This window comes from Chiloscyllium plagiosum, unplaced genomic scaffold (genome assembly GCF_037043375.1).
Source record: "Chiloscyllium plagiosum isolate Xiang-an unplaced genomic scaffold, Cpla_swu_hap1 HiC_scaffold_25, whole genome shotgun sequence".
NCBI lineage: Eukaryota > Metazoa > Chordata > Chondrichthyes > Orectolobiformes > Hemiscylliidae > Chiloscyllium > Chiloscyllium plagiosum.
In genome coordinates, this window is record NW_028270163.1 from 40,144,018 (window position 1) to 40,161,591 (window position 17,574).

Consider the following 17,574-nt stretch of genomic DNA (forward strand, 5'->3'; position numbering starts at 1 on the left):
GAATACTGTTAGCATGTCAGAAATATTGTTAGGAATAGTGTTATTAGTTGGGGAATACTGTTTGTGTATTGTTAGTCAGTTTTGATGAAGAAAAGAACGAAGAATAAAAGAGAAGTACAGCACAGGAGTAGGCCCTTTGGTCCTCCAAGCCTCTGCCAATCATCATGCCTAACTAAATTAAAGAACAAACCTTCTGCTCTTATTCAGTCCATATCGCTCTACACCCTTCCCATTCATGTAGCTATCCAGATGCCTCTTAAATGTCGCCAATGTGCCTGCTTCCACCACCTCTTCTGGCAGTGTGTTCTAGGTTCCTACCACTCTGTGTGAAAAACTTCCCTTGCACATCTCCCTTAAACTGTCCCCTTGTAATTGAAACTACAACTCTGGGAAAAAGCCTCTAATTATCCATCCTATCTATGCCTCATAATTTTGGAGACCTCTATCAGGTCTCCTCTTGGCCGTTGTTTTTCCAGTGAAAACAATCCTCATCTTTTTAACCTTTCCTCATAGCCAACATCCTCGAGACCAGGCAACTTCCTGGTGAACATTCTCTCTACACTCTCTCCAAAGCTTCCAAGTCTTTCTGGTAATGTGGTGACCAAAACTGCACACAATACTCCAATGTGACTTAATAAGGGTTTTATACAGCTGCAACATGGTTTGCCAACATTTGTACCCCATGCCCTGGCTGATGACATCCATATGGCCTTCTTAATCACCTTGGCCACCTTTGCCCCAGGAGGAGCAATTCCACTCCAGGAGATCCCAGATGGCTGAAATTTCCCCTCACATTTGATCAACAATGTCCTACAGTGCATCTCCTCTCTTTCCTGCAGCTCCGCCCTAAAACTCCACCCCTCCAACCGCAACAAGGCAGAACACCCTGGTCCTCATTTCCACCCCACCAACCTCCAAATACAGCATATTATCCACCCCCATTTCTGCCGTCTACAATCAGACCCCACCACCAGAGATATAATTCCCTCCCCATCCCTATTTGCGTTCTACAGAGACCATTCCCTCTGCTGCTCTCTCATTAGATCCACGCTCCACGAACCCTCCCCCCCAACCCACCCTCCACTCCCAGCACCTTCCCCTGCTGCTGCAAGAGGTGTTAAATCTGTGGCCACAAGGGATCCTTCCACATCGGGCAGAGACTTTCCTGCACCTCCAAACACGTCATCTACTTTGGTGGGCGGCACGGTGGCACAGTGGTTAGCACTGCTGCCTCACAGGGCCAGAGACCCGGGTTCAATTCCCGCCTCAGGCGACTGACTGTGTGGAGTTTGCACGTTCTCCCCGTGTCTGCGTGGGTTTTCTCCGGGTGCTCCGGTTTCCTCCCACAGTCCAAAGATGTGCAGGTCAGGTGAATTGGCCATGCTAAATTGCCCGTAGTGTTAGGTAAAGGGGTACATGTATGGGTATGGGTGGGTTGCGCTTCGGACTTGTTGGGCCGAAGGGCCTGTTTCCACACTGTAAGTAATCTAATCTACTCTGTCCATTGCTCTCGATGTGGTTTCCTCTACATTGGGGAGTAAGGACACCAACTCGCTGGACACTTCAAAGAACATCTCTGGGACACATACGCTAAGCAACCCCACCACTCTGGGGCAGACCACTTCAACTCTCCTTCCTACTCTGCCAAGAACATTCAAGTCCTGGTCTCCTCCACTGCCATATTCTGGCCACCTGACGCCTGGAGGAAGCATGCCTCATCTTCTGCCTTGGGATCTTCATACCACACAGCATCAACATCAACTTCACCAGTTTCCTCATCTCTCCACCCCTTCCTCATCTCTCACTCTCTCCCATCCTCATTCCCAAACACACTCTCCTCCCTCCCCCTTCCCGCTTGCCCCCCCTTATCCTCCCTCTCACTTATCCTCCCACTAATTCTCCCTACCCTCCCTCCCCTTCCTCCTCTCACCCCTAACCCTCCCACATTCACCCACTAAGCCTCCGCATTTCTCCCTCTGCCCCCTTACCCTCCTTCACCCTTTTCCTCCACCACACTCCCTACCCCTTTCCCTCCTTCTTTACTCCTTCCCTGTCCCCCATCCCAATTACCCTCCTTCCCTTCTCCCTATTCCCCTCCCTCCCCAGTTCACCCCTTCATGCTATCCCTCCCTCCCCCTTCCCTCTTTCTCCCTTCTCTCTCTTCGCCCTTACCACTCCCCCGTCCCTCACCTCTCCCTCCCCTTTTCTCTTCCCTCCCTCCCAAAACTCTTTCCCTCCCCTCTCCTTTTCCCTTTCCTCCCTCCCCTTTTCCCTTTCTCCTTCCCTCCCATTTTACCCCCTTTCCCTCCTTTTCCTTCCTACTCCCACCTCCCTCATACCCTGTCATTCATCCTCCCTCTGCCCCTACTCTTCCCACCCCCTCACCGCATATCCTTCCCCTTTCCCTCCCCACTCCATCTCCCCAATCTCGTTCCCACTCATCCCTCTCCTTCCACCCTTCTCCATTCGCACTCCCCATCATCCCCACTCCCCCTCTCCCACCCATTCCCACTCGCCATCCAACCCTCTCCCCCACACCCCTCCCTCCCATTGCCCCACATTCCCCCCTACCCTTCACCCTCCCATTGCCCCACATTCCCCCCTACCCTTCACCCTCCCGTACCCCCATCTCTCCTTCCCCAAACACCCTCCCTCTCTCCCCATCCCTCCCTTTATCTCTCTATCCCCTCTCCACCTTCCCCCATCCCTCCCCCTCTCCCCCATCTCCTCCTTCACTCCCACCTCTCCCCCCACCCCCTCCTTCACTCCCACCTCTCCCCCATCCCCCTCCCTCTCCCTATCCCCCATTCCCCCCCTCCCTATCCCCCCTTCTCCCCCCTCCCTATCCCCCCTTCTCCCCCCTCCCTATCCCCCCTTCTCCCCCCTCCCTATCCCCCTTCTCCCCCCTCCCCGACTCTCCCATCCCTCCCCCTCTCTCTCCCACACCCCTTATCCCTCCGCCACACCACTCCCACACACTTCCCTCTCCCACACACTTCCCTCTCCCCACAAACCCCCATTTCACCCACACCCCCAAAACCCCTCATGCCCCCATCACCACCACCATCACCCCTCATCTCCCCACTCCCTCACTCTCCCATTCCCCTCCCCACCCGAGTCACTCATCTCCCCACTCCCTCATCTCCCTACATCCCGACATTCTTATACCTCCCACTCCCTCACCCCCAATCCCTCATCTCCGCACTCACATCCCCCTCCCCTCCTTCATCCCCTCCCCTCCACTCCCTCACCCCTCAATTCCTCATTCTGACACACTCTTATACCTCCCACTCCCTCACCCTAATCCCTCATCCTCCCACTCCCTTAACCTCTTCTCCCTCATCCCCTCACTCTCACTCCTCATCCCCATCCCCTACTCTCTCACTCCTCATCCCCCACTCCCTCAGCATACTACTCCCTCATCCTCACTCCTCATCTCCATCCCCCTACTCTCTCACTCCTCATCCGCCCCACTCCCTTATCCTCTCACTCAACACCTCACTCACTCCTCATCCCCTCACTCTCTCACTCCTCATTCCCCCCACTCCCTCACTTCCCTCCCTTATTCCCCTCTACCCCTCCCCACCCCCACCAGCCGCACTCCCGGGGGCCTGTCCCTTTAAAACTTTGTCCGTTGCGTCGAGCTTCATGAATGAAGCCACATGACAAAAACATCATCTGACGTCTGGCCTCGGCACAAGCGCAAACACCGAGTTGGGGGGAAATTCCTTCAATTGTGAGAAAGGGGAGAAACCGGGCCGCCCGCCTGCTTGCCCCCCGCCGTCCCGGAGCCGCGCCGCTGTGTCGGGGAGTTCCCCAGGACTCGGTGAGTGGGGGCTCGGCCTCTCTCAGGGGGGGCCTGGGCCATAAACCGACAGCGTTCTGCTGAGTGTGCAAACGCAATGTGTGTGTGTGATAGAAACAGTAACAGTGTGTGTGTGGAGAGAGGGAAGGAAGGACAGAGAGAGAGAGCTGCTGACTCATCATCAGGGTCACACCAACCTGAGCCAGGCAGCCTGGACACTGGGCTTTGCAATGGAGGGGACAAGGAGGCTGCTTTCACAAGGAAAACACTGCAATAGCGTCTCACAAGCACCTTCTGGACACACTGTCTGTCTGTCTGTCTGTGTGTGTCACTGAATCAGAGAGCTGCTGACTCAGGGTCCACACACACACACACACACACAGTGCATTTACTACCTATGCTTCTGCTCAAATGGAGAAAACAGGGCAGATTGATCATTTGTTGTATGTGATAACACTCAAAATATTTGCCCTTTTAAAATGTGTATACATAAAAATAAGAATTGCTGACTCAGGATGCAGCATCTAGCAGCAGACTCGTGTCCTGTGTTGGATAAAAGGGGACTTTTGCTTTAAAAGGATAGTGTGATTATCTATTTGTATTTTTTTTAACATGCTGCTTTTTTACACCTGTTTTGGCTGATTCTGGGATAAGTGTCTGGCCAGACTAAGTTAGCAATAAATGTTTTCCTGAGAATGAATAGTGGTTTATTTTCTTTTGCAAAATCATTTTCAAAAATGCAATATGTATATATTAAGAATTTTTAAAAATTGTTGATTACTGGTCAATAGCTGACTTATTAACAGGATCAAAAAAGTAATTATACAGATGTGTACAAGTCAAACATGCTGACTAGGCTCTTGTTGAGTGTAAATAAGTGGTATTCTGTAATGTGTGCAGGAAAGTTGGTGACTCATAAGATGTAATGAGATGACCATAAGTACACATGTAGTCCTCGGGGATAATTGTGGTGGTAGTGGGGAATTTGGGAGTGAATTAGAACAATACCCTCATTTATAGGGTATTGTTCTAAGCATCTGGATTGGGCAGAAAGGGAAAAGCAGTGTGAGTATGCGACTCAGTTGTTGATTTATCAGCCTGACTCCAAAATCTAGCATTAAAGAGGAAGGTGAGATGGTAGTTATCTTTTTATGGCTTTTCCAAAGATCAAATATTTTTAAAATGCACTTGCAGATGTACAGGAGAGCCACTATGTATTTAGTATGTTTTTAAATGTAAACAGAGAGAGAATAGAGCAGCCAGGAATTAACTCTAGAGGTGGATTGTCATTTGGTGGTCCAAGTTAACCAAGGTGATGTAAGGTTATATTTGTACCTTATTGTATACACCTATTACCAGGTGAATTATTTTAATTATATGTAATGTAATTTACTTAAATTCTGAAGCTGTGATTTCAGAATGTTGTCTAACCTTTCTAATATTTAGTTAGCTGTGCTAAAACTACTTGGTGACTAGCTATTTAAACTTGTTGTTTAATTCTATCATCTTAGCGAATTATTTTAATAGCAAAATCTGTAAAAGACTTGTAATTTATTGTATGTATTTAATATACCCAACCCTGATGGAGAGGGAGTTAATAGATGTAATTCAATCTCTCGATTTCGCTGACACTGGTTAATTGGATGAACATCACTTCAGTTTGATATGATCCCTTCCACTGAGTGAATTACACCCTTGTTAAATTTTCCAGGTATCTGTTCTCTGCAACAGTATTTTATAATACTGTGCAAGTGCACCAGCAGGAATCTGACTGATTCATCTGTGCTCAGCACAAAGGTAAACTTCCATGAAGGGAAGAAGTATGCTTGGATTTATTAAACATGATCATTTATGGTAGCAACATATCAAATTTCATTTTGTCACGTATCCCTTCTACATAGCTACTGTATTTTAAAGCTCCCCATATAAAACAAACATTTATGCCAAGACTAGACATTTGATGTCTTATTATTGTTCTTGACTTCCAAGTTTTTGAATTGTAGCAGGCATTTCCAAAGTCTATAGTCGGTATACTTAATGAATATGAAGTTTCTAACAAGAATATTTGTAGTTTGTTTTTAAAGGCTTCGATTACACTTGGTGCTTGTATTCATTCACCCCTAATTGTCTGTTTATTTGATAGTTTGGGAGTCAAATATTCTACGTTGGGAGTCTGATAGTGTGGCTATATTTCTCAACTCCATGTTTGTATCAAGAACTCAGTCCTTCTTTTAGTAATTCACTGGCATTCTGATTGTATTCCTGACATATGTGTTACAACAACATGCACAGTTGCCAAATGCCTGGAACTAATTTCTGAGAGGTTGCAGAGCAAGGTGATTGAACTCCTGGTTTTAGTCACACCCTTACTACTTTATCACACAAAAATGTTTTGCCTGTTACTAAAATTAGTGTTTCTAATGTTTTGTTCGGGATTTTTTAAATGTAGACATTGTGCTGTACTTTATGAAATGATGCTTAGATTTACTTAACAAGACTGGAACTTGAACACTGTCATTTCTGGACTTTTAAAAAATCTTCAAGCAACTTAAAATGGATTCTTAAATTCAATAAATGCGATATGGTATTGCAGTATAAGTTAAATTTGCCGTCTGACTTGCATGTAGCTTCCTTAAGGAAAAGAAAGTTAGGAGCTGACACCCATTGCGTAGAGTACCAAAGTTGTAATGAAGAATTAAAGATGCAGAGTTTGGATTTTTAAAACTTCAACTCTTTTTGTTAAGAGGGAGTTATGGCCTTACACTCTTTTGAGGTCCCACGTGAGAAAGAAGAAATTTAGTATAGAAACCTGTATTGTGGACCTTTTGGTTTTAACACTGTAGGAATGAGAAAGTTTCAGTGATGCACTAATTTTCAGTTACGTTTATGAAATCTTGAGACTGGCATGTTGGTGCTTACCTCTGATGTAAAAGCCTCTATTATAAAAAAGATATGTGACTTAAGGGGCTTAACAGGGAAACGCAGAGAGAATGTTTCTCCCTCTTGGGAGAATTGAAGACCAGAGGGTGTGGCCTTCATTAAGAGGCACCAGTTTAAAACTGAGAGGAGAGTTCTGCTGAGGGTTGCAAGCCGTTTGGAGCTCCTTGTCGCAGAGAGTTGTGGGAAGAGAGTCCTTGTGTACATTTTAAGGCTGAGAAAGATTATTGATTATTGGGGAATTGTAGGTTATGTGGAAAACACAGGAAGGTAGATGTAAGGGATCTAGAATGAACCTGTTGAATGGCAGCGCAGGTTTGAGGGACTGAATGGCCTGCTACTCTTCCAGTTTCTGACAGGCGTACGGACTTGAGGGGTTGTTTCTATCTTTTTGGAACAAAAATAGAGCTAAAAGTTGTCAAGCAGAAAAGCAGAGTTGTGAGGAGACAATTGAAACAATGAGGTGATGCTGAAATTGTGTTTGAGGTTTCAGTAATGTTGATAATTTGTTGTTTTGATGGACCAGCTCCAGCATTAGCCATCCAGTTTGTGTGATTCAAGTTCAATTAGCCTTGACTGGACTGCAGGTTTTATATGCTGTACACTGAACTCTACTTGAACATTGTTCTTGATGACCAACATTTGCATTCAGAAATTTTAAGATAATTTGGCAATAGAACCTGAGGTGAGAGGACAGGGCTGGGGTAAGGGGAGGGGTGGAATGGGAAGCTTTTTTTCCACAGTATGTGATTAAGTTCAGAATGCATTGCTTAAGAATGTCAGGGTGAACTGTCACTTTCAAAAAGGGAACTGGATAGTTATCTGAAGAGAAAACTGTTTGCAGGGCTACCGAGGAAAGGGTGGGGAAGTGGGACTGGCTAAGGTACGCTAACCAATTGATGGTTCTACAATTTTAATTGGATTAAAGCTATACTGAAGGTAGCACCTTTTCTGTTGAAAAGGGGACATCACCATACAGCCACTGAGTAGGACTTTTCGGGAGTGGGAGGGGGAACAATATGCTTATCCTGAGCAGTGTTAGTGGAATAGTTGAAACTAACTGTTTGTCTTCAATCTTTCATAGACTTGTTGCTTCTATCAAAAATATGATTTTGGAGATATTGTTGTAGCTTGGGGAATGTCTGGAAAATAGCTGTTGTGTTGTAGCACAAGAAGGTATTGATGAACTTGTGCATAGAAGAGCAGGGCAACCTGTTGTAAAAAGTTGAAACGATAGAAATATTCAGCATATCAGTCAGGATGTGTGGAAAGAACAGATCAGCTAATATCTGGGCTGTAGATATTTTGTCAGAATTGGCAGGCCTGTATTTGAAAGGATAACGCATCTTTTCTCTCCACAGGTGCTGACTGGCCTGCGGAGAATTTCGAGAGTAACCTGTGTTTTTATTTCTGACATCCAATGTCTTCAGCTTTTATAAATAAAGCAAAGAACTGTGGATGCTAGCGATCTGAAACAGAAATTGCTGGCGAAACTCGGCAGGTCTGGCAGCATCAGTGGGGAGAAAGCAGTTAACATTTCAAGCCCAGTAACTCTTCATCAGAACCTTCTGAATGTTATCGTCATCTTTTATTTGCTTTTCGTTTGTGGTCAGGGTTGTTTTGCAAGCTTGCAAATGCTTTGCTTGAAGTCTTTTTGCTACAATCTTCAAAATAGAATGAAAGATATATAGGGTAAGAAAAAGTTTAGTTCTTTGAAAAAAAATACACTTATTGCTGCTGACGTTTGCTGTGCTACCCCAACCTGTGTGTGCAGCTGATAACTGTCTCTCTGCCCTTCCTTCCTGAATGTCAACAGATAGCAATTTCTGTTCTGAGGTTTTACACGTTTGTGCTACAGATAGAACTGTGTGTTATTACTGGGCTGCACATGCTCACTTTTGCTGCTTGCTTTTTGTGGGGAGAAGGGAGCGGTGGTGGTAAAGGAAGAATTAAATTTCTACTTCCTCTTCAAGTCGTGTATTCATTATCTGAATTTCCACAGCCTGTTAGTTCTCTTTTTCTGGTTCCTGTTATCCTCCAGTTTTTAAAAGCTGCCATTACTATTTATTTTACCTTTTTGGATTTTAAAAGCAGATGCTGAGCCTAGAATCTCAAAAATGTGCTTTTCACTTTTCCTGGCCTGTATTCTGATGATGCTGAGTCCTAGTGTAACAATTTATACAGAATGAATACTAATGATTGTAGCATTCTTGCTTCAATCGCAAGAATGTTTTAAAAAAAGAGGTCAGGTACCCCAAGGGATTTATAGAATTTTTATAGAATCCCCACAGTGTGGAAACGGGCTTTTTGGCCCAACAAATCCACATTGACCCACTGAAGAGTTACCCACCCAGACCCAATCCTCTATATTCACTCCTGACTAATGTACCAACCTACACATCCCTGAACACTATATGGGCATTGCAGCTGGCCAACCCACCTGACCTGCGCATCTTCGGATTGTGGGAGGAAACCGGAGCACCTGAAGTAAAACCCATGCAGACACTGGGAGAATGTGCAAACTCCACACAGACAGTTACCCGAGGCTGGAATCGAACCCCGGTCCCTGGTGCTGAGAGGCAGCAGTGTTAATCACTGAGCCATTGTGCACCCCAAGGAGTTTTCTTTACCTAAAGTGCTAATGATTTTCTGTTTTACTTTCTTAAGAATGAAGGGTCTCTCGTGAACTTGGAAATTCATGTCACAAATTTAGACACTGAAAAAGGAAAGTATAGTAGTAACATAACAGCTATATTAAATTATTCCTTACCAACACAGATTTACTACAGCACAGGAGGAGGCTATTCAGTCCATTGGTTTGTATCAGCTCTTTGGATAAGCAGTTCATCTGGTAAATTCCCCTGCCTTCTCTACGTAACCATGCACATTGTTTCTCTTCAGCTACCAGTCTTAACACCCATTGAAATGTATAAATTGAACCTGCCTATTCTGTACTTTCAGACTGTATGTTCCAGGCCTCAACCAGTCCCCTTGTGAAAAAGTTTTCTTTTTTTTTTGTTTGTCCTCTTTTTTTATTTTTTTCTGTTCACAAATTGGACACACTCTCTCCATTTAACCTGGCCTGACATGCCATAATTTACTCTTCCCTTCTTGCAGTGCAATTTTTTGGATGTAGGTTTGCTCGCTGAGCTGGAAGGTTCATTTCCAGACCTTTTGTCACCCTACTAGGGAACATCTTCAGTGGGCCTCCAGGCGAAACACTGCTGATAATTTCTCCTTTCTATTTTTCAAGTTCCATATCACCTGCAAACTTTGAAATCGTCCTTTGTGCACCAAGATTTAGGTTAATAACGTACATCAGGAAAAGCAACACTGACCCTTAAGGAAACTGGGCTTTGCACTTCCTCCAGCCTTTTAAAACATCCATCACCACTTTTTGTTGCTTTCTTTTGCTCATGCAACTCTGTCTATGTTGTTCCCGTTGTCCCTTTTTATTCTGTGAGCTAATACTTTTTGTCTCTGTTGTGTAGCACCGTATCAAAAGTCTTTTGGAAGTCCATGTACACTGTGTTAGGGACCTTGACCTCACCAACACGCTCTCTTATTGCTTCAAAAACAACTCAGCCAGTTAGATAGACTTGACATTCCCTTAAGTGCATGCCAGCTTTGGTTAATTAACCTGCATTTGTTCACGTGACGAGTTTTGTCCCAAATGATGTCTTCCGAGAGGTTTTCTACCACAACACTAAACTGAGTGGCCTACTTTTGCAATTTCTTTTGAACAAGGATCTAAATTTTTTTTTTGTATTGTTTAATCTTCTGGGATCTCAACTGAGTCTAAGGAAGACTTCGAAGTTGTCAGTGCTTCTGCAGGTTTTATTCTCGTTCCTCTCCATACCCTTGAATGCACCTCATTAGACTTGGTGCCTTGTCCACTTGGGTATGGTCAGCCTATCTGTTACTTCTGTCGTCTTCAATTACCATCTGCTGGATCAGGCAAGGACATCCTATGCTGGAACTGGGTTTGCACTGTGCCCTCTGTTCTTGTGTTGTTAATGTTATTTCAGTCTGCCCGTTTGCTTTCAGCTGCAATATTTTGAGACCGGCTTGGCTGTGGCTTTCTTTTGAGATGCAGTAAGACATCCCAGTCATTGGAGCTGCCATTTTTCTTTATTCAGCTGAGACTGATCATGCTTATGTGAACTCTCTGACCTAGTTTCAGTCGATCCACCTTTCTGTGCCATCTTTCATATTCAGTGAATATGGAAAGTTGATGATGTGGGTTTTAATTTGACTGTGGGCTGGTTTGCGATGCAGGGTGACTCCCACAGAGTGGGTTCACTTCCCATGCAGGCTAAGATAATCATGAAGGACCTGATTTCTCAAGCCACCTGGGGTGTGGTGACTCTCTGATTAATTGCCCCTTCAGTCCTTGCTCTCAGAGAGCAGCCTTACAGTCCTCCGGGACGAGAGCAAATTTTCCTTACCATGAGGAAAGTCCCACGTTGAGAAATGAATTCCAAATAGTAAAGTGGAAGTGTTCTTTGTAGTGGGTTGGTGTGCGGTTGTTTTTGTTTTCTCTCTATGGTTGGAGAATATTGGTTGGACAGATTTAGATTGAAGTGCATTCCTAAAGTAAACCCTTACAAATTTTTCTCAAGGTTTGATGTTGCAGTGTGCCATGTTCAAGTTGCATGGTTTGCTGTTAGAATATATCTCGTGTTATTTTAGCTGAGGAAAGGGGTGTGGAGGTATGGAGAGGCAAAACATTCCTCTAAACAGGGAGGGAAAGGCATCTGGATTGCCTCTGTTTACTTGTGGTTGAAAAAGGAACCACAGAGGCCAGATTTCTTGCCTTCTCGGAAATTTTGTGTGGGAGGAAGGAAGAGAAATATTTTTAAATCCTTGTGATGAGGGTGCATTGTACTTTCTTGCATTTTTGCTGGGAATATACTTTAACCTCAATTGTACTGCACGGAAGAAAGCGAGTTATGTTTGTATGCTACTAGGAAAAGTAAATAGAGAATATGATAGTTTACATGAGGTGGGATTGCTGAGTCATCTGAATTGCACAATTGAACAAATACCATCCCGGTCTCCACCCCCTCCATCAAGGCAATAAACTGTAATCCACACTACAAGAATGAATGGTGCTTGGAATGTGATAGTGTTTGTGTGGAAGGCCAAGATGTTTCAGTAGGCACTGTAATATGCAAAGCTGCATTTAATATGCAGCTTATCCTGTCCCAACCTCGTTTTTAGCTATGTGCTGTGGTATGACTTGAGATTTTACAAGTCATGCAGTATTCTAGATTACCACCCAGACTGGCATTTGGTACCTTTTTTTTAAATGAGGCTGGTGGTATGGATCGACACTGTCCTGAAAAAGCAAGACCAGGCAAAGGGGTGCTGTATGTGACGATGGGCGCATGTATTGCTTGCAAGAGTAGTGGTTTTAGGTGTGCAGGAAACTGGTTTCCTGTGGTGCATATTGTTGGTATTCATATCAAGATTACTGGGTACAGTGCAACTGTTTATTTTTAATATGTTCTGAATTAAAATTGAATTGTTGTGTAGTCTTTATGTCAAGCCATTTGTATGACTACTTAACTGTTGCTATGATTTTCAGATTCATTAGTGTTACCTGGTGAAGAAGTGGCATCAGGGTTGACGGTCAGTCATGATGCAGAGTCAGAGATGCACAGCACGGAAACAGACCCTTCGGTCCAACTTGTCCATGTCGACCAGATATCCCAACCCAATCTAGTCCCACTTGCCAGCACCCGATATCCCTCCAAAGCCTTCCTATTCATATACCCAATCCAGATGCTTTTTAAATGTTGCAATTGTACTAGCCTCCACCACTTCCTCTGGCAGCTCATTCCATACACGTACCACCCTCTGCATTAAAAAGTTGTCCTTTAGGTCTCTTTTATATCTTTCTCCCCTCCCCCTAAACCTACTCCCCCACCCCAGTTTTGATGTAACTGGAATATACAATTCAAAGACTTTGTCTATTTATTCTATGCATGCACCCCCATGATTTCTTAAGCCTCTAAAAGGTCACTTCTCAGTCTCCGCTGCAGGGAAAATAACCCTCACCTATTCAATCTCTCCATATAGCTCAATTCCTCCAACCCTGGCAACATGCTTGTAAATCTCTTCTGAACCTTTTTTAAGTTTAACAACATCCTTCCGATAGGAAGGAGACCACAATTGCTCGCAATATTCCAAAAGTGGCATAACCAACGTCCTGTACAGCCACAACAGGACCTCCCAACTCCTGTACTACATATTCTGACCAATAAAGATCTTGTTGAATTTTGGCGCAGAGGCCATTTGACCTCTTCCTGCTCCTGTTCCTTTGCAATTCTGTACCAACTCATGTTCAGTACGAAGCTGAAGACCAGCAACTCGTAAATGGCAGATTATAGTTCAAGATGATTTTCCGTGCATAAATAACTCAGGCAGGAAGTGTCTGTTACCAATACTGTACAGCTCAGTGTTTGAAGCTGATCTGAGTACGCACACAGTTTCACTTCTCATGTTTGTGTTGGAACCTTGGACAGCCATACCCCTCTGTTGAAATAGGTACATTCTGTAATATGACAGTCTTCAAAATTTATTTCTTTTGGAAGGCATGTGCCATTTGGTCTTTATTCAAATCCCGTGATTTTGAGCAAAAGTGCTGCTGCTAAGTCAAGGGCACGATTCAATGGATTGTGGTTTCTAGCCCCTCTCTGGGGTTTGAGTGCACAATCTAAGCTGACAATTTCAGCTTTGCACACTGTGAAGTTAAGGTAGGATTTGGATTTGAAACAGTTATCTGGTTGTTTATATCTTTGATTTTGGTATTTTGCTGCCTGAAATGTTTCCTTACTTCATGATGGTTGACTAGATTTTCAAAAATGTTCCATTTTTCATAAAGTCCCAAGGTCGTGACAAGTGCTTTATAAATGAAAGTATATTTAATTCCATTTGAAACTGTTCAAATATAACCCCCAATCTTAATTTATTATTTAATGCTGTATGATGATTTTGTTTAAAGCAAATGCTATTATGGTGCCACCGCCAGTCATATCTCTAATGAGAGACCAGCTCTGTAGTTGAGTAGGATTGTGGCAACTTAACTTTTTTTATAAGGTAATACTTCAATAACTGAGGAAAAGTAAAAGGGTAGCATGGTGGTTTAACAGTTAGATTAGATTCCCTACAGTGTGAAAACAGGCCCTTCGGTCCAACAAGTCCACACCGACCCTCCGAAGAGTAACCCACCCAGACCCATTTCCTTCAGACTTATGCCCCTAACACAATGGGCAATTTAACATGGCCAATTCACCTGGCCTGCACATCTTTGGGCTGTGGGAGGAAACCGGAGCACCCACAGGAAACCCACGCAGACTCTGGGAGAATGAGCAAAATCCACACACACAGTCACCCGAGGCTGAAATCAAACCTGGGATTCTGGTGCTGTAAGGTAGCAGTGCTCGCCACTGTGCTGCACCTCATTGCTAGTTAGCATTGCTGCCTCTCAGCACCAGGGACTCGAGTTTGATTCCAGCCTTGGGTAATTGACCGTGTGGAGTTTGCACATTCTTCCTGTGTCTGTATGTTTTTTTCCCACGCTCCAAAGATGTGCAGGTTAGGTGGATTGGCCATGCTAAATTGCTGCAGTGTCCTGGAATGTGCAGGCTAGGTGGATTTTCCATGGGAAATGCAAGATTACAGGGAGAAGGTATAATAGGTTGTGGGTGGGATGCTCTTTGGAAGGTCACTGTGAACTCAATGTGCCAATTGGCCTGCTTTCATACTGTAAGGGTTTCTATGATAATGCCAGTTAATACACAAGAACTTGCAAGTGTGGCTCTGAAAGTGTTGCATAGTTTAATTGTTATAGAGGTCCCTTTATTACCTAATGGCCGTACAGGCTTTCTATTAGATGTTTTGAGCACATTTTGAATACTCAAGGTTAAAAATTCACGATAGTCCCTCTGTAACCTGATACAAAATAAGACCAGCACAATTATTTGTTGATATTCTCATTGCAGGAAGCGTTTTGGTTTGAACAGTTAAGATGAGGTGAAAATGGCAATGCTTTTTAAAACACAAGCATGATTCTGTTTTTTTTTAAAAAATGTCTTATTTCTGACACTGAGCTACAATATACAGTAAATTGCAACTGCACCCCACACAACTGTTTGGAAGTGTTGATGTTCTGAAAATTCCTAAAAACCCATTTGGGAGAAATGTATTTTCTTCCAAATATAACTTGACAAAGTTTGACACTGGTCCACACTGTTCTGTTGCTTTCAGATAGTTTCTTGACCCATGTCAGTTAATTTACTGGAGTCCTGTGCAGCTCGAAGATTGTTTCAGGCCCTTCTGTTTTAAAGGTTTTTTTTCCCCTCCCTCATTGTTCTTATAATTGATGAAGGTGTCCTTTTCACCCAAATGTTTAACATTATCTATGTGCTTTTTCAAATGAGCTCTATGGGGGCTTTAGTGGCACAGTGGTAATGTCCCTACCTCTGAGCCAAGAGACTCGGTTTCAAGTCCCACCTACTCCATTTATTAAGTCTATAAATAAAGTCTATTTACAAGATCAGTTAGCAAATTCACAATGAATGAAACTTAATACATTTCAATCCTTTTATAATGCTGCAATCAAATACTGAAAATTGGCACAATATCTCTACCACTGATTGGGATTTGTTACTATGCTGTGATCCTCGCATGATCACTCCATTTCAGTTCAGCAAATGATTTCACAACTCAGTAGTTACATGAGACTCTTAAAGAATAGGGCTGTTATCCTGAAGTATTCACATGATTGAATACACCCCTCTGAAATTTTCAAAGTTAATTTTGAAACTCTAGGAACCAACATATTTGCTCAACTTCAAAATGTATGATAGCATCTCCCTTATACTGACATCTTTGATTTTAGTAATCTGTTCTCTTTTGCAAATTTAACAAAAACATACAATGAGTTAATGTAGTTTTGCAGCACCGAAAATGTTCAGTTTGGCCTCTCGTTCCTGGTGACAGCTCTCTTTTAAAAGCTATGCAGTTAATCCCTCCTTTCCCTTCACTCACTTCTCTGCAAATTTGGCTTTAGGATCTATCCACTTCATTTCTGAAGACTTCTGTTCTGCTTACACCACCCTTTTTCAGTCAATATGCTCCAGATCTGTGATTTGCTACTACTATGTTTATAAGAAACACATCTCTCCTCTGATTCTTTTGCCCAAGTTTGGATCAAAAGCCAAAGTGTTTTTTTTTTCTTGAAGTTTGTGTACAAGATGGTAAACTTCACAAATCTCAGACCTCAGAATCTTATCTTGGTTGTCTGCTTTAGTTTGACATGCAAAACATGACTCAAAAATCGAAGCAACACTTCCAACTTTCAAATCGGTTGGGGAAAAAGACATTTTAAATCTCCTAATCATTTAGTTGCAGGAGAGCTTATTGTTCTAATTTATTTGGAATCTTATACATTTATTTAAGAATGTGTTGGGAATCTGTACAAACGTTTAATATTACAGCCTCGGAGGTGAACATATATTTTTTTTCTCTGGCATTCCTGCTGATTATGCACCTTTTTTTTTTTTTTGCTTCCACCAAGCACTTTCCAAAGCTCCCTGTGCTCTTTTTATTAATTTTTCAAAAGTAGAAATACCTTGACCCACTTCCCAAAACTGCAATGTCCTATTTTTACAGATGTATAGACATTCTAGTCAGTAGACACTTGACTTTGCTGGGGTCCTGACTGAGCACCGGTGAATTTTCACACAGTGAAGGCACCTTTGCACAAAGTTCTGCACATGACTATTGGCATACAGCATACTGTATTTGGTGTTAAGTTGTTTTTCTTTTTATGTGATTGCCTTTTTTTTAAATCAGTGCACTCTTGTACCATTTGACGTTTGTGTTGAACTATGATTTGTGCTCAGCTTATGTGTTAGTGTTGCTGTCTTTTCCTTGAGGTGAACTTTTGTTCTGCTCAAGGATTCTGCTGTCAACTTCCACCTCATGTAAGAGGGTGACAACCAATTCTGGGGTTCTAAGGCACATTTTATCTTGCTTCACCAAGTCTTTATGTTGTGATGCTTCTAAACAGAAGACATCCAGAAAAATACTAATTTTTTTCCCTCTGAAACTTTCATCTTCATCAGTTTCTTTGATCCTAACTCTACAAGTTAAGGAAATGTCAAACCTCTTATCAGCCTCTAGGCATGCATACAACTGTAGCTAGTTCATTATGGTATAGCAACGTTATTGTGAACAAAATCTTCACAGAAAGGAGGTATTTCTTACTGAACTTGCTGATGGGCAATCTGTTCGCTATGTTTGGAAACAGACTGCGTTCATGTAGCTCCTTTTTAATGTAAATGAATATCCAAAAACACTTCATTGGAGTGCTGTCAAAATTTAATGCCAAACTGCATTAGGAGACATTGGAGCAAATGGCCAAAGTTTGGTCATTTAGAGGAAGGTTTTGAGAGGTGCTTTTTTAATGAGGAAGGAGGAGTAGACCAGTTAAGGGGGTCTAGGGCTGGAATTGAATAGCTAGAGGACTCAGCAGTTGCATGATAGAACTATTATCATCTGTGATAGGATGCAGTCCTCTGGATGGTTTAGTGAAGGAGATTAGAGATTGGGAGGTACGCAAACACGGGGCGAATGTTGAGCAATGTTTTTATTTTAACCAGACACCAATTTCAGTCAGCAAACACTGGAATATAATGACTAGGCGTTGGACCAAGTTAGGATTGGGGAAGCATAAAGGAGTCTCCTTTTGAGAGGGGAGGCAATGACAGCACCTAAGACAGTGGTTTTAGACTTCAGAAGGAATTTCTTCTTATCTGATA

General features: G+C 43.1%; 1 protein-coding gene across 3 annotated transcripts in view; it reads left to right on the forward strand.

Annotated features, from left to right (window-relative positions):
* The first annotated feature begins 3,695 nt into the window (after window positions 1-3,695).
* LOC122562191 (transcription factor MafG) overlaps window positions 3,696-17,574 on the forward strand; it is a 52,676-nt gene continuing 38,797 nt past the window's right edge. Inside the window, exon 1 of one of the 3 annotated variants that reach the window (XM_043714850.2) lies at window positions 3,696-3,826. The gene's annotated coding sequence lies outside the window, so the exon portion shown is untranslated. Of the gene's footprint in view, window positions 3,827-5,520; window positions 5,603-17,574 lie in introns of those variants that run through there. The other 2 variants (XM_088000636.1, XM_088000635.1) reach the window with 2 other exon arrangements.